This window comes from Heliconius melpomene, chromosome 10 (assembly GCF_056956725.1).
Source record: "Heliconius melpomene rosina isolate 202511_hmr_F chromosome 10, ASM5695672v1, whole genome shotgun sequence".
NCBI lineage: Eukaryota > Metazoa > Arthropoda > Insecta > Lepidoptera > Nymphalidae > Heliconius > Heliconius melpomene.
This window is the reverse complement of record NC_140398.1, coordinates 14,693,008-14,712,107: the sequence shown is the minus strand read 5'-3', so window position 1 is coordinate 14,712,107 and position 19,100 is coordinate 14,693,008. Positions and strand designations below refer to the sequence as shown.

Here is a 19,100-nt window from a genome sequence, read left to right as displayed (position 1 = left end):
GCAATATCTTCAAATACAATCGGTATGTTTCATCATATATATTATAATATACCCATTTGTAAATAACACGTATCTACCCAATAATGTTTTGATACAAAATTAGTAAGTATTACGTAATTAGTTTAGTGAAATTATACACATCGAACGCTCAGCATAATGTTTACACTTACTCGTGTTTGTGAATTATTTGTATTAATAATGACATAGCTATTAGCTTCTCACGTTTTTCGAATGTTCTGTTCATTTTAACAAATTTTTAAATAATAAAATCTTTTTCTTTATATTTTTTAATTCCATCTCCACAAGACCAAGGTTTTAGTTAAAAGCACGGAAATGCTCAAGGAGACATTTAAGGAAATACGTTTATTATTATTCTTTAAACATATTTATTTCAGCAGTAATAACAGACATTAAGGTTTCCAAAGACAGATATAAAAAAAAATAAAATAATATAAAAATAAATTAGTTATATATAATTTACTGCATTCACCCGTATTTTTAAGTGATAAAAAGGCAATAGGTACATACCAACAATTATCTCTACCGCGGCAATAACACTTTATCTATGTAATATAAAAATGTACGTAACTACACCAGAGTAAAACAAAATGTCACTCGAAAAATATATGAATGTACCCTCACGATTTCATTATCGTCTTAATATGTTATGTTCATACAATAATTAATAGCTAAAACTACCTGCGTTATAATATTATTTAAATAAATCACCTTGACTATGAAGTCAAGCTTTTTTTAGCTAACTAAAAAAACCAGTATTTAAATTGTTATATAATCTTCGTAGAACTCAACAAGTCTTAGTATATAATAGAAATTTTCATATATTTGCATCTGCATGTGCATATGCAAATTTGTAGGTGAGATATGAATCACGACTATTTCAAGTTAAACTAAATTAACATAAATGTGGTTTACACATCACATGTCTAAGAGACTTCATATCACGATGATTTGAATCGTGACAAATCCTTTTAGAGCAGATAAGTCTTAGTTTAACAATATTATATAATTACGTAAAACGTTGATTCTCATTACTATAATTTAAATAAGAAAAAGATTTCTATATTAGTGACCAAAATGCAATTATTCTCAACTACTTGTTTGAATTGAAAATGTTTTTTTGTGTAAAGACTAATCAACTGTACCTAAAGGCTACCTAGGGCACTTAGAATGTGTCATACTCAAGTCGTATTATTTAAATTGCTCCCCGGGAGCCAAGTTATGTTTTATATGAGTTTTATAAGTATATAAGTTATAAAACTCATATAAAAAAATAACTACTAAAGCGATGTGATTATTTTTACCGTTAAAACATATTTGCATAGGTACTTAATTACAAATAGATAGAGAAAATTCCAGCAATATATTCGCATTCATTAAAAACAGATTAATTAATATCACTATTAACCCAAAAATATAAAACTTGAAATTTCTCATGGCGCTAATTGTTGTCGATATCATCAAGTTAATTAATTTTTTCCTAAATAACTGTATAAAATTTATATTTTTTTTATAGGAAAGAAACGTATAATTATAAAAAGTCCTTTTTTTTGCTTTACGCTATATCTCGCACAGGGTAGGCACAGGGAACCTGGGAACCTAATGTTAAGACATTCCGCTCCCATTAGGACACTTTTGTTCTCCACTTTCTACCGAATTCTTCAATCACTGCATGTTAAGTGATCGCACTCAAAGCCACGCTTTCCTCGATGCCAGAGCGAGGAAATGAAAATATTAAATATTTAAATTCCACGAGTGAACATCGGAATCCACAACCTGTTGCGTTTACAGTCATAATCTGGTGCCCCTGGGCCACGGACTGGCTGGTGTAAAGTCCTAATACAATAATTTCTCCTCCAATATAATATTCCTTATTCACAACAAATTTTGCATATTTAAATTCCAAATGACTAAAAATCAAAACTTCCAAATAATTCAACACAAACCACGAGCAAAGTCGTTTGCAAATCGCGTTATTACCGTAATAATATTGCAATTCCCAGACTCCAAGCCGTCTACCACCGGTTAATGGCTTGGTCTAGCCTTGAAATGGGGAAATAAGTAAAAATAATATCCCAGGACATAGACCTCTCGATTATGTGGTTTTTGCAATCCCGCTCAAGTTCAACGTATGTGTATGCAAAAGCAATTATGCTATGTTTTTTTATTGATTGTTATTTATAATTGTTGAACTGTAAGTTTGTTTTAATTGAGTCATTATAGACTGTAGTTTGCAAGGATGAGGAGGGTGTTTTATAATTACCAACAATTTTTAGCTTTTAACTATTTTTTTTTATTATATTAAATGTTGAAAAAAATAGTAAAATAGTAGAAGTTTTTGTTTTAATAATGGGCAAAAAAATATTTGATGTAACATACATGGATTCAGTTTTTTTATAGGTAGGTAAGTATTAACACTTTTTATAATTACAATTTATGAATTTACCGTTTTGGTAAGTTAACAAAATAAAAAATAAGAAACAGACGAAAAAGATTAAACATGAAAATATTTTGTAATATTGATAAAATATTTATTATTAGTGATTATTCATACGAGTTTCATTAAACATCCGGCAGTCATTTTGATTTTAGCAAACTTAAAGGTAATACTCACACAAGGTAAAGAACTAATTAAAAACTCTCGTACGAAAATACTTTAATCTACTAAAAAACATTTATAAAAGGCAAATATGTATTGAAAATGACTTAAGAAATACAATTTATGTACGAAATCGACAAATACTACTAAATAATTCATTTCTGTGGGCACTCTATCGGTGCGAGCGGTTACGTTTAAAATGCAAATAAAAAAAAAATAATTAGCAGACATAAAGTAAAATTCTAAGCAAATAAATTATGATAAAATGTTTGCGCGTCTGAAATATGTACGTCAATAGTATAAAAAAACATGTATTCGGTAGGGTATTTGAATATTTTTTACAAGTTAACTTTAGTATGATTTATGCTTAACTTCACATTAAATCGTGAACCTTGAAAACTTGTTTGAACTGTGTGATGTTGTCAAGCGGTAACTATTATTTGAATTAAAATTTATGATATACAAAAATAGATAATTACTCAAACCACGCCGCCTTACCATTAAAAAAAAATGCAAAAAAAAACTTACCTAAGTAGCTTAGTGCAAACTAAAAAAATAATGAAAAAGAAGTCGTCGAAGCTGATATTGAGATAAGATTGAATGTGTCTTTTATTTTAGATATAAAATAAAAATCCCGAGCACAAATTCTTCTCACTGACGCACTGTCACTTTTCAATGGTAGTACCGGCTTTTTTATTCTGTGGTCATCACGCCACGTCGCGTCTGCGGCTGCACGCGTGGCGTGTTAGCTGGACGGCGGATCGGTACGGACTGGCGGTTACAGCGTACGGGTCGTACACGCTATCGCCGTATGACTGCAACGACTGTCGACTTCACTTGTCTCCTCTGTGGGCACGGCAAACTCTGTGGACCTCTAAATATGTTTTGCATTTATCTATTTTGAATAAATAAACACAATGCTAATGGTTTTAACGACTCGTTAATAGTAGTCACTTGAATAGATTTGGAACTTACCTAGAAATTTATTGAAAATCTATATGTGATAAATAAAAAAAACTATTTTAATTAAGTATTATAATAGTTGTTAAACAGCAAATTGTGTGAGAAATATGAAAGTAACTGATCTGGTTTAAACGATATCTACGAAAACCAGCCTCCGCCCCTGAACAGTGTGTTTTGACCCCAAAAGCAGTACCGATACACGCCTAAGCGAGCTGTCTAAAATACCGGTCCCGACCCGGCATCGTACGACAATCGCACCACCTAACACAAATATCATTTATACTGTAAATTCTTACTTGTTCTACGAGCAATATTCGCGTTTCATATTATTTCATATTTTTTTTTATATTTTTATTATTAATAACGAAATTATTTAATTTCTACAATTGTAATGTAGAAATTCTTAATTATTTTTTATCTCTGCCCAAATGACCTTAGCAACAATTTTTTCTCAGTAGATAAGTCTTATTCACACATCCACATATTTATTTTATAGGCCTGATAATACTCGATTTAATAGCTATGTAATATTCAAGGTTTCCCAGAACTCACTCGTACGATTGAAATTCCAATTATATTTGCTTTTTGCCCTCTTTTCTTATGAGAGCAACTTATCATTTTATAGTTTTCATATCCTAAATTAATAATAATTAAATTGTAATATAAATATTGATTTAGGTGAAAAATTTAATGTAAGATAATCCGTTATTTATAGTATTAAAACTAAGCGAAATTTTGAAGAATATGAATAAGATTTTTAAATTAGTAAAGTAAAAATATTTTAAGGAGACTTTATTACATAAAAGCCATCACTTCAAATAAACATTTAATATCGTGAAACATACGAACATAATACGAAAATAATTATTATATTAATTTCGAACCTCAATTTCCATAATTTACTCGAATACTGTTAATTGGAAGAACGAATAAATAACAGTAATATGCAAATAAAAACTTACTTGAAATAATTTCAATTATAAGAATCAAGTAAAACGTCGTAAGCAGAAAGTCGCTCGTGTTTCGTTGGCATTGTACCTACACTCAAATTTCACTCAGTCGACATTTAAAATGAAAAGTGAGTAATGATTTGAAGCAACAATTTTGTTTAAATATGTTTAAACAATACGACGTATTATAATTTATAATAGATTTTTTTTGTTCTGTTATATTAGGCCTGCAATGGACAATGGATTGAACTTGACCTTTCTTGACATTATACTTTCTAAGTCGTTTTAAGTACTATCCGAGTATATATGTAGACTACTTACAAACATGAGAAGAAATTATGTAGCATTCCATGGACACATCGTGAGGGTACCGGGTTCATCACATTGCAAGGTGAAAAGTTCAGAACAGTTTCTGGGACTTCGGACGAAAATGTAGTCTGGTTTAAGGAGTTCTTAAAAGCCTATTAACGCTTATCTCCACTATCCTTGATGATTCTACTATTGCTGCTTTCTAATTACGTTCTAGAAATGATTGAAGGCTTGTAATTAATGACAATTATATAGGCCGACTGGTATTACAGGCCGAGTTTTTTCTTTTAGCAATGTATACAGATATTTTGCTGTTATACCACTCGCTTCTATGACTACATATAACTACGTACAAATCAACCTACTCTTAGTCAGTTAGTAAATAGTCCCACCCATCGTTTATTACAATATTTAATATCGATCCTTTGTAATTAAAGCACTATTAAGAAAATAAACTCCGTTATAATTTTTATATTTATTAAATAAAATTATACTTATATGAAATACGCTTGCGCCGGCAACTTCAAAGTGGAAACAATCATAAATACTTCATATACAAATATTAAAACAGTTAAAGCTTCATATTTAAATGTTAATTATGGTACTAATATTTTTATTAATTATGCCATTAACATTAATTAGTAACTAGTAGTAGTTAGTCGTCGTCGAGTAGTGGGGCAACGAGGCTGTAAATTATTATATTTTCATTTCTCCGTTCTGGACATAGTGTGAGATCCGACACTTCAGTCCCTCCGCTTATTTTCGAAAATTAGGCGGAAAGGAATGGAGTGTTTTAACACTTTATTCCTGACTACCTTGTATGCGAAAAACAAGCAAACAAACAAAAACAAAAAAAGGTGAATTTGGTCTATTACTTAAGAGCATTATTGTTTATCGAATAATTATTTTAACAGTATTTTAAGATAAAATAAGGTAGCATTACAACTACCTAAAATTATAAGAACTGCATTTAAATTAATAGAATATTCTTTATCTAAAATCTTTTACATTTCTATTTACATTTAATTGTTTTTAGAAAAGTCATTCTATTAGCAGGAAAGAACTGATAGTATTGATATTTGCACGCAATAACAACGGGACAGACGACAGTTATCTCGTTTTTTTTTCAAAAATGGACCCCGTCGAGAACGTAAGCTTTAACTGCTGTGCCTTATCTTTGTTGGAACTATTGCCAATGACACGTAAATTCAAGTTTATATATTTTATTTTTATTTTATGATTTATTATAATTTTGTAACATATATTTATGTAGGTATATGTATAAATAAGTATAGTTATCACGATATTAAATGCTGTTCCTTTGTTATTTGTCAACAGCTAGCACAATAATATAAATATTACAAAGAAAAAATACGAAATTAAAATTGAAAAAAATTATGATGGTTTTTGTCAATTTTAAAAAATATTTGAAAAAGAACATACTTAATTGGTTAGAGGTTTGGACGGCTTTTAACATGCGCGGGTTCTTTAAACTTTTTATACGTATTTAAACATTTTCGTTTCCTTAATGAGTATATAATATATTTTGTAAATATTTTTCTTACTGTCTGTGTGTTATTCCCTGAGCATTGGTCACTATTTTAGATTCTATACAAGGCCAATAATCAGTGTGTTAGATAAGTGCAAATATTTTGAAGGCCTAGTCATGTTTTAATCCTTTTCAGAAAATTATCTTATCAGCTTTATCTTCTCTATAAAAGAGACCTTGCTTAAATATTTCTGATAATATACGGGAAGTAAATATTTTACAATTTTTCTAATTACATTATGATGTAATTTAAATACCGAATAATTTGCTATTATTATGTTATACGTATAAATTCGCTGAAAATTTAAATAATAAATATTATAAATAAGGCCAACTGTTGCGCGTTGGCCCAAGCGTATGAATGCAAGCGTGATAGGTTGTGAGTTCGATTCCCACTCGAGGAAATGAAGTCGGGGCAAAGCCCAGCGCCCAGTTCCATACTTAACGCGATTTAGATATAAAGTTGTACTGTCCTGGAAATACCGTTCCAGGACAGTACAACAACGAGAACATCATTTTATGGTATTTAATATTTTTTTATTCTGACTTTTAGTTTTATATAAAACTACTGATAGCCTAACGTGTATATAAATACAAAGATAAACTTTTTATAAATACAATACCGGTACATGAAGATCGGTACAAATTTAACTGGTAAATCATTGACCTTGACCAACTGTGACATGTAATGAAAAACGCTTTTACCTTGGAGTTTTTTATTGTTTTTCTTATTTCTTTTTCCGCTAAAACAAATTTTCTGCAATTTGCAAATACACGTTATACCTACATAATATATACTTATTCTTCGAATTTACATAGCGATATTTAAAATGTAAATTAACTTGAATATTTCGAAAAACATCCTTTTTATTTAAATATGCAAATAACGTATCTATTACAAATTATAAGCATATTCTGCAAAATTATTCTACACATAAAAGAAACATGATATAAGACAACATGAAACTTGGTTATACAGTGTGGAAGAGGCAGCGCTACTTTTACAGAACCTGCATATAGGGTAAAATATTTCAAACCCAGAGCTAAAAAAATTAATCAAGGTACCTCAACAGTTTTGACGTAGGATTTTTTTTCATTTCACGATTTTTATCCATACCTGTACTTCGTGTGACGCACACATACGTATGCGACGTTGCCGCTTTTGACAGGTAAGTGTGTGCGTGTTTATGTTATACTTTACAAATGGCGTTTTATTTTAAACCGATAATTTTATTATTTATTTTGTTTGAAAAAATAACTTTTCATTTTTGTGAATTATTTTTTTCTGAATTATATAAGGCGGTTATAGAGTAGTTAAAACTGTAATTTCATTTAAAGTGGTGCTGACAATTCCACCCTGTATATGTCTCATAGACCATACCACCACGTAATATGGGTATACTATCTGAAGTAATTACTTAAATGGATGTCACTGGAGGAAAGTTAACATAAGCTGGGTAATCGTGAACGGCACAATGAGTGGCTAAGTCCAACGAGTCGTCGTACGATAACGAAGACAATTACCGCATTTGCAAGATAATAGAAGTAGATGGAAACGGGTAATCTATTAGATGCTCTGTTACCGTAGAAAATGGTGGCCTAGTTTCACTAATTGAGACATTACATCGACAGTATAGGAATTAAATTTTGTTCTCAATTTTCTTAACTCATCCTTTGTCTTTTGATTAGTAAATGGGAATGTGATCGATTGGTCTTAGCTTACCTACTTTACGCGTAATGTAAAAATAACAGAGACTATGTATGCATTTAATTTTGACAAAAAGTTCTGCATAAACAAATACACTATAGCATGACACGATGAAATTAAGAAAATAGTTGATTTTGCCCAAACCTGAACTTCGGTACACTAAGTTAATAATATTTAAAATACAGAGAAAAAAAATAGTACTACTCAAAATTTCGATAATTTCGTTCATTCCGGCGTACAATAATTCTACATAGGCCATCCACTATAATAAACGCAAATATGCTCTATTGCCCCACATCCATGTTACACTTCTTTAATTCTTTCTTTCGAATGTTGGATAACTAAGAAAAATATTTAATAAATAACTATATATAAAAAGATAACAACGTAACTTTTAAACCATAATTCTGGCGTAAATATTGTAAATGAGCAGCGTCATAAAGATCTTTTAAAATCCTATTTAACCTTATCAATATTGAATCAATGTTTTTTTTGCTAATTAATTGAAAAAAAAAAAGTTCCACTGCGTTTTTTGTGCTGGTTCTCATATTAAACTAATTGACGTTCAAAACATGAAGCTCTTGAGTTCGATTTTGACTTTTAACAAGCAACGTTAAAACGTAGTAATTTGCAGTTTTGAGTATAGCACATATTACTATAATGTAAACCCCGCAGTTCGCATCTATTTGTCTCCATTTGAAGAACACAAGAAAGGGAAATGAACGATTTCGGCGTCCATGTCATGAGAGCAAGGATGTCTCTCAAATTCTACCTTCATACGTGTTCAAAATTACGCCAACATCCGGAAGGATGTTGTGATGATGCGCATAAAATACGTATTAAGTTTGTAAATTTTTAAACGCCGATATGATGTTACATGTGTATTCTGTTACACAATAACACAAGAACTATGACTCAGGATGGTGTTAGTCATTTTAGGATTCTGTACCTCAAAAAGTAAATACGGAACCCCTATAGGATCACTTTGTTGGCCGCCTTGTCCGTTTGTCAAGGCCATTTATTTATCTCAAGATCACGAAGAAGTATCAATCTGAAATTATTATCATATATTTAGTTCTATAGTCTTTTGAAGCACAGCAAAATAAGCTGAAATTTCTCTATAGACAAAAACTATTTGGTTCTTCCTGCGGACTTACTTATAATAAATTTGGCACCAAATTAGAACTCGATGCCTCCAGAATCAGGCAGCTCTTGGCACAAGGCTCCCCCTAAAGGCGGAAAAATTAAGAAATAACTTATTCTATTAAAAAAACACTAATATAACACTAGTATTCATTCCCATAATTTTTAGACCCAAAAATAATTCTCACTTCAGACAAATTCAAACGTTCCTCTACACAACGCTTGAAAGTCATTCTACCTTCGTCTTTTATTAACGTAGCGAATTCAATTGCTCTTAACACAGATATCGAGGAGCACTTAACCCATCAAACAATTCAAGGTTAACCAATGTCTCCCATAGAAAGTGTCACTTTTATTTCACACTATATGCACTCTGATATACAAACAGCATCTTAAGATCGATCTTGCGACTTGAGAGCAATTTTTAAATACGGGCGTTAGAGGTATTAGAAAGGAAATAGGATACTCTTTAATAAAATATAAACTTTTTAATGAAGAAAACTAAGTCACAATTGATGTAAAATTTATTGTAGTCTTTTTTTCTTCCTATACAATATCCTCCACTCATTTGACTCAAAATCGCATAGTGTCCGAACATTAAAGTTATTTTTATCCAGCGGGATTTAAAATATCCAAAAATATATATAACTTATAAAATGCATATAAATAATATTCATTTCATATACACACATACACTATGTCAAAGTGTCCGAAATAAAAATAATATTGAGAATATTATCTATACTTTTTTTAACATAACGTGTTAATTTTTATTTTTTGTTAACAAAAATTATTGATAACTTTTCACAAATTTCTACAAAATTCCATAGCTTGAACTGAGCTAAACAAGCTGCACAGTTGTATGCAGTAAGCCTGGTTTCAATTATTACCAGTCTTGTTTTAAGCCTTTCAAAATCTCCAGTATCAGGCGGAACGATCGGAGAGACCAACTAAAACTATTTTACCTTTATTCACACCAACTAAGTGTACCAGCTTAGGTCTTATTGTTTACCCTTATTGTTTTATTATAAATAGAATTAATGGAGTAAATAAAAATTTGCCCAATTAAGGGCAAGATATATAAATAACTATCTTTGGATAAATATTTTTTATATAAGGAAGTAAAAAAATTGATTCTGTATTTAGCCATATATAGCTAATTTTACAAGACCTAATTCGTATAATAAGTTCTGGCTTCGTACCAAATTTCATACCTGTAGATCCACGGGAAGCACCTGTAGATTTTGAATAAGCACCGAATTTCACATGAAATGCAGCGAAAATGATGCATAAGTCGAATCTTTTGATTGCGTTCACTTAGAAGCATGATTTTTCTATGCTCCAAGGGATGGTAACCGACAAAATTTTGGACATTGATCCTCCACGCGACCACGAGGTAAACACTCTTGACAGGCGGACAGACAGCCAAAAAAATGATCTTACAAGGGTTCCATTTTACTTTCGAGATAGGGAACCTTAAAAATTTCTAAAACCGTTTTCACTTCTAGTACATTCATAAAGCAATAGATTGACAAAAGCAACACAAACACGTTTTACTAGAATAAGTGAAAGTCGAAAAGGGCATTTACTTTTAACGTTAATTAATACATATAATTTTCAATATTTATGGCAAATATTCATTCAGAAGCTATAATCAATAAATAATGTTTGTTTCATGTCCATGTAGATAATTGAAGAAAGTGTGTGAAATATATGCGCAGGAGCAGAAGCGTGCGATTGTAAACGTGACGGTCGTGGATTCTCATGCATGGAAAATGAGAAAGTGAAAAATAAAATAACATATTCCTTCTTTTTTCACATAAGAGAAGTGTTCATGTTAAGAATACATTTTATGCAGATAATTCTTTAACAATTACACGTATATTTTATACTCCCAAACACTATTTAAGAGATATGAACCTACAAGCATCGTATCAAGAAACACTATCTAAACATTTTTTTTTATTTAGACGCTTCACCTAGTGTCAAGGCACTCCATTCTCCGCTTTCCGGTCGTACCAATTGCGAGGTGACTGGCAGAACTTGATTGTTTGTACACCAATAAACAAGATTTCAATTGAGAAATATATATTTCTGTGTATCGTTTAATTTAGTCTATTATTGAATTAAACGCGTAGGTCACTATTATTAGGCTAGAATTTCAAGTACACTAGTAAGTAACTGGCATCTGAGATAGGCTATGGGTCTAGTGCTAGTTCGCCCACAGATGAATAATTTACGGCCTAAGCAGTTACTTATATAGTGTAGATTGTTAAAGGATCAGTTCTACCGTCAAGGTGTCAAGGTGGGTAGGGAAGTCACATCATCAATTTGACATTATTTTAATTAATTTATGAAAAAAAAACATAATCAAAACCCATTAGTAAAAGAACTGAACTAAACTGGAAAAGAATTTCCATCATGTACCTGTATTTTCCATATTTCCTTAAATGTTAACAAATGAATTATCTGTATAACTCAAATATATAAAAAAACTGTTTTAAAGAAGTTTTTATAAATAATAAAATAGTAAAACATAATATACGACCTTATATTTTTATAAATAACACAAATTTATTTAATTTAGTATTATTAACACGAAAATTGCACACCTACGACTAAATAAACATAAGAAAATATTAAAACGATGCATCGCCATTTGGAAACGTATGCAAATGACACACTTAGAATTATGCAAATTATTTGATCATACGATGTTTTAGACGCTCATTATGTCATGACATTAATTTATGTAAAAATTTAAATGTTGTTTTATATTTAAACATATTTATTTACGGAATGGAAATATTAAGAAATATAAAAATAAAAAAAACAACACTTTTTTACATTTTTAATGCAAACAATATTTTTTTACATTTTTAAACCAACTTATAAAAAAGTAAAGAATAAATAAAGTATTCGTGAAACCACTTGTCCAATCAAAGATCGAGAGGATGAGACAATTTCGCTAGCAACCCTATCAACGAACGCCCACGTTTACAACGGACAGGCCAGGACTGCAGCATTTATTGTAGCCGACATCCGTTGATTTACTACTCGGTATCCTATACGAGTTCCCGTTATGGGCATCAACAGCATTTTTAATTGCATTGGCTGGTGCCTGAAGACCTTAAGACGGAAGTTCCCATCGTGATGGGTGAATAAAACGATAAAAAATTATGTTTGAATAGATTTAATATGGAATCGTGAGGTTTATATTAAGGCTCTGATTTATTTGAGGCTAGTCGTGGCGTAGGGGCGTGCATCTATAAGCGCGACAGGTTGTGAGTTCGATTCCCACTCGAGGAAATGGAATATTTAATATTTCATTTCTACGCCCTGGTGTAGAGAATAAGCTCGGCGTTGCCGATGCAGTAATGCCTCCAGAATTTGGCGGAAAGTGGAGAGCGAAGTGTCTTGACACTAAGCTCTCTCTGCCCACTCTGCTTCTTGCGAGATACAGCGTTAAGTTGAGCTGGGCTAAATATATCAAATTTTTATTTAAGTAAACTTTTGAAGTATATTACGAAGACATGCAAATTGTTATTTTATAAAACATTTAGCTATACGTATATTAATTTATCGTCACTATGAACCTTCGTATTGAAAGTTGACCTGAGGTCTTAGAGGGCGGTGCGATTGTCCACCCATATTAGGATGTTATACTCAGTTTCTCTATCATTTAATTATATATCGCAAATAATTAGAAAGCCATATTATATTCTTAGGTAATTACAAAGAAAAATTAATAAATATTCAAAATTATTACCGATATAGAATGTATTTTAGGTTTCTATATTATGATTTCATATTTGTATTTAAACTATTTGGATCTAAGCACTTTAAAAAACAATATTAGTTTTCTATACTTTATAATGTATGCAGAAGATTCCAAACTCAATCTTTAATTAATAAAAATAATCGTTGTTTATAATTTTAAATTAGAAAGTACCAAAAAGTTTCATAACAAAATAAAAGTGGTTTAACATTACAACAAAAATAATAACTGAACACTATTTACTACGGTAATAAAAAGGAGAAAAAAATTAAGAACACGTTATTAAAGTATTTGCATGAACTATTTTGCACACGAAAATGATTCCGTATGATCTAATTTTATATTGCAATGAACTACTCATATACTCTTAGACTGTTGTGTCAGTTTTATATCATTTTTTTAGCTTCATGCTGTCTTCCTCACATCGCAGGGTCAGACGGAATCTGGGAACCTAAAGTAAGGAGGGGAGGGGTACAACCTAACTTATTCTCAATAATGCAATAAATGTAAGTTTTATTAACAAAATTACATTACACTTACATTTTACATATTTTAGTTCCCAAAAATGTTTATTTGATGTTTATACCATTTCCCATTACAAATATAGCTGGTTACTAGTAAGTATATTATATATATTTTATCAATATAAAAATGAATAGGTATAAGTCCAGGTTACTCAGTAGAGCAGCTTGAAGTCTCGAACACCGAGTTTGGAGAGCCATTTCGATAATTGGCGGGAAGTCCTTACCGAATTGTTTGATTAAATAATCGTGGGAAGCATTTCTTCAATTTATTGTTCGAAGATTGTTTTGAGTGCTTCTATTTGAACGGGTAACTGAAAATATTGAATATTTTAAATATTTTTTCGCCATTTTTGTTATTGTTACTCCTTACATGCCTATACCAAGAGAACGTAGTTATGTTAACTTTTTTCAGCTTCAGACTGTAACTCGCGTATAACAGGGTAGGCAGAGGAAACCTACCGTTAGGACACTCCGTTCCCCACTTTCCGCTGCATTTTCGAGGCATTGCGTGGTGGATGGAGGAAGTCAACCCTTCATCAAGCCTTAGTACGAGAGCGAAGAAATGAAAAAAAAATGAATATTTTATTTTCTCGAGTAGGAATTGTACCCACAACCTGTCGAAATTACAGTTGCACATTTGCACGCTGCGCTACGACTGGTTAAGAGGACTGTATACGAGAAAAACAAGCGTAACAGATTAATTTAACAAGCATTAAATATCTGAACTTAGAGAAAAAAATATAAATTGTAAATATTTAAAGTCCATTGGATTTGTATCCCCGACCAAATTAATATCTAATATTTATTAAAGCAGGTGTTTTATTTAATAACCCACAGTTCTGATTGTGAATTAATAATTTTACTTTACCGACATAAACAATGACCTCGTTTAAACAATATAAGTCCCTGCGAAGGCCGTACTGTATGTACATATGGAGGTAGTAAGTAAATTAATGAGAAAGACTGCTAAAGGACTTTTGTGAGTAATACATATAATTATTAATATCATATTTATAAATATGAGGCCAGTCGTAATGCAAGGGCACAAGCGTATGACTGTAAACGCAATGGGTCGTCGGTTCGATTCCCATTCGAGGAAATTAAATATTTAATAATTTCTTTTCCTAGGTCTGGTGTCAACGCAAGTATCTTGAACTTGTTGTATCTTAACACTAGGTTCCAGGTTCCCTCGGTTTACATTTCTATGTGTGACATACAAAGCTGAAGCTAAAGAAAAATTATAAATAAATAAAAAAAACACTTATATTAAAATTTCTCGCGTGCATAAAAATATAGTTTTTATTGTACATCTTGACATAGAAAAGTCTTATTTATATAATTAATCGTACGATGTAATTATAGAATATTATAAAAAAGTGACTCGGGAATATTTATAACGTCAATTGTTATTGTGTATAAACAATACACGTTTAATATTAGCGCACCTAACATTTTATGGTGTAGGCAGAGTGAAATATCACTCCCATAATATATAAATATCACTACAATAAAAATATGCTTGTTAGGTGCCAAAATACAACACCTACAAATACTGTCACAACACCTCCCTGTCTTAACATTAGGTTCCCAGGGTCCCTCTACCTACCCTACTGTATATGGGATACAGCGTCAACCTACAAAACATGTAGTTCAATCATATAATTAACTGCTTTTTCATAGATTTACTACATTCAAGAGTTAAGCTAGAGTTTATACTTCAATTAGAAAATTACTTGTTGTCTCACGTATTAGTCTAGTATAGTTTCTTGGTAATTATTAAATGATTTTGTTAATTATTTTATTTATATTGGTAGATTTATTATTACAGATATGCAGTATATTCATAATATTACTTTTGTTTTTACAATATATTTTTCAACTCTATATTTGTAAACAAGCTAATAAAATAAAGAATGTTATTGTAATGTCAAATGGGACGAATAATCACTTCACGCGAATGTCATCGTTCCTTAATTACCTAAATGAGAAAATAATTATTATTATCAATAAATATTTTTAACGTTTTCACCTATCCTAATATGTGGAATTAAGCGAACTAGTCAAGACTCTCCGTCGTCTGATGTCTGATCGAAAAAGGCAACGGTTGTGGATTGGTTTTTCACTTGGGTTAATGAAAATATTAAACATTACTTGAGGTAAATCACGGTGTTGCGACAATGCCTCAAGAATTCAGCAGAAAGTGGGGAACGGAGTGTCTTAATGGTAACAGGGATGTCTTACCAATAGGTTCTCAGGTTCCCTCTGCCTATCATGCAATATCTATATATATAAAAGGACTTGTCCTCACTGACTGAGGTAAGACGCGCGCACAGCTGTAACCGCTGATGGTAGAAACGTGAAACGTGTTTCATTGTTTTCTAGAATTCTCCCCCTAAGGTTGCAAATAAGGGGTTGAAAATTTATATAGATTTTTTTCAAAATCGGCACCAATTTTTATAAAATTCGAAATTCAGACTCTTAAAAGTATTTAATTGAATACATGTTTCATGGTTTTCTAGAATTCTTCCCCTAAGGGTGCAAATAAGGGGTTGAAAGTTTGTATAAAAAAAATCTTAAATCGCCACAGATTTTTATAAAATTTGAAATTTAGACTCTTAAAAATATTTAATTGAATATGTGTTTCATGGTTTATTAGAATTCACCCCTAAATAAGCTAGCGAAGCTGCGCGCGTCTATAGGATATAGCGTGAACTACAAAAACTAACGATTTCAAAACCTATAAATATTTAAAAATCCATATCATGCTTATAAACATGTTATTACAACTTTTTAATATACGAAAAAAATATCTAAAACGATGTGTTCGTTGACCTTGAAGGTTATCCAAAGTTAATACGCACCTTGACCGCGGGCGCTGCGCGATAACAGCACCGAGCTATAATTCGGGATGAAATGAATCTCTTTTATGCATATCGAAATTTATCTGTCATTTCTTTTGATTTGTTCAATATAAAGTTAATGTTTTATTATTATTGGTTTTATTATATAATTGTGGTGTCATTTTAACAAGGTTTTTTTTTTAAATTCACACATTTCTTGCTTTTGAAGTAGGTAAAAGGAAACAATTCATGCTCTTATTTTCGTTTGGGAAGTAGTGTGTAATTAAATAGATGTAATTTTTTTCACAAACGGGATTCGAATATATAACCAATCAGTAAGTAGGCAGTAAGTGGGAACGGAGTGTCTTAACACGACGTTTCCTCTGCGTACTCTGCTATGTGCGGGATACAGCGTGATGCTAATAAAAATCCATGCACCATAGTATTTCACAATTTAAGTGCTTTTATTTAAGTATATATAAAGCATTATTTAAAAACTTCTAAGGAAATAGTTATTCTTTTTTATTTTTACTATATAATTACATAGTACACTATACTCGTAAGCGCTTCCAAATTTTGTGGCAGTATATATCTAGTAATAACAAATTATTTTGTTCTATAATTAACATACTTTTTGCTAAACTCGTGCTAGTAATTTCAAATATCCTTACAAACGGGTTTGAAACACTTTTTTTTCAACTCAATAAATTTCAGCTATAATGACTGTAGTTTTTGCGAGTCTACATCTAAGCTAAATTACCTGTTAATAGCTAGAACGAGGAAGTTGGGAGTTTGTTGTGAAGACAAAATAATCAGACACTATCAATCTTCATTCACAAACCGAAATATATCGTTGTACGGTTGACATAATAATTTTACATCCGTATGTACTCGTGTGTATGTATGCAATAACATAGGCTAGTACGCAATGCAAATGCAATGTGTTATGTAAAAATATATTTTTTTATATATATAAAATTTATATAATAATTCAAAATAAAGTTATCCAACAGAGAACCAATGCTATCGACATAGCCCAAAGGATTAGCAGGCTGAAGTGGCAATGGGCTGGTCACATTTGCCGCAGAACCGAAGACCGTTGGGGTAAGCGCATTCTAGAGTGGAGACCACGCCTCGGCAAGCGTAAGGTAGGACGTCCTCCAGCTAGATGGGGTGACGATATTCGCAAAGTGGCAAGCAGCGGCTGGATGCAAAGAGCTGAAGATCGAGCTCAGTGGAGTGCCATTGGAGAGGCCTATGTCCAGCAGTGGACGAGGACAGGCTGATGATGATATAAAATTTTAAAATTTAAATATTTTTAATCGAATAAGTAGGTATATGATTATGTAGATAATAAAATCCTATAATAGGAGGACTTATAAAAAAGAGCCAAGTAATGATCAAATAAGCATTTCACCTTTAATATCTCCAAAGAGGTCAATAAATGGAAAACAGTGATGTATCTCTACATTTTCCGCACTTAATCTTCAAAATGTAGCACATTAACGTATATAAAAAATTAATTTAATATCTATATTATATCATCACTATTATTTCTCTATTCTACGATATATAGTATATTGATGTAACAATTTAGTTATACAGGAGACCGTACACTGTTTTGATGAAGTTTTTCTGCGTATGGCTTCACGTTATGTCAAGACGTCAATCGATGTCGCGAGGTCAAGGCAAAACAATGGAAAACCCTGTCTGCATCTGTGAAAACTACCTCATCATTGCAGTATTTATAGCACGTTATAGGGAAAAAAGAATAAGCTAATTTTAAACTATTTACTTTTAAAGAAAATTATATCAAAAACATTTGTTTTAACTATTACTTTTTGTTTTTGCAGAACTACTTGCTAGTACTTGTCGATTGACGCCCGCATAAAACCGTTATTAAGATGCCCAAATTAAATTATTTAAACAATTTGACAGTACAAAAATCGATCTTAGTATTTTTAAAAAAGGTTTATTTTTGCATCTAAAAACTTGAAGACAAAAAAGTGTCCTTCTTGTTTCTCGGACACTCCTTTAAGAACCCGCATCACCAATCTTCGCATTATACAGCTATCATCGTCGACCTTGCCGCAGGAGTCAGGATACAATTAATGTTTCACTGAGACAGGTCCTTGAGTGCATTTTTACACCAAAGTACTCTAAAAATAACTAGATATACATATAACTAGAATTAATATTTTATGATTAGGTAATATTTATAAGTAAATTTGTAACATTAGATGACGTCAGAGGTTGCTTGCCTCATAATTTATGTTAAAAAATATATTGAAAATTAAAAAAAATAATAATTTCTTTCGTATAGCAGGGAAGTTAGAAGCAACCTAGTGTTAAGATACTCCGTTTCTTGCTTTTCCTCTAATTTTCGAGACATTGCATGTCGAGTCGAGTGGTAGAACTCTATGCTTCGCTTCGTTTTCTTTCAAGATTGAGGAAATGAAAATAATTCTTTACCCCGAGTGGGAACTAAACCCACAAATCATGTTAATAATCAGACGCTGCAGCGCTCCACCACTACGACGGCCTCCAATTTAACTCTACTACGTCTTCAAATGTAACTCTATCCAAACCCTCATTCTGGTGAAGAGAAGAATATCATTACTTTTCTCATTCACCGAGCTCTCTCATTCGAAATCTATAATTTAAAAATTGACAGTTTTATATAGCTAAATGATTAACAAAATATTCCAATAAAATTAGG

General features: G+C 31.2%; 1 protein-coding gene across 2 annotated transcripts in view; it reads right to left on the bottom strand.

Annotated features, from left to right (window-relative positions):
• The window catches only part of wdp (Leucine rich repeat protein windpipe), a 33,474-nt gene extending 30,047 nt beyond the window's left edge, over nucleotides 1-3,427 (bottom strand). For both annotated transcript variants that reach the window (XM_085190761.1, XM_085190763.1), the window contains exon 1: nucleotides 3,146-3,427. The gene's annotated coding sequence lies outside the window, so the exon portion shown is untranslated. The remainder of the gene's footprint in view (nucleotides 1-3,145) is intronic.
• Nucleotides 3,428-19,100: the final 15,673 nt, after the last annotated feature.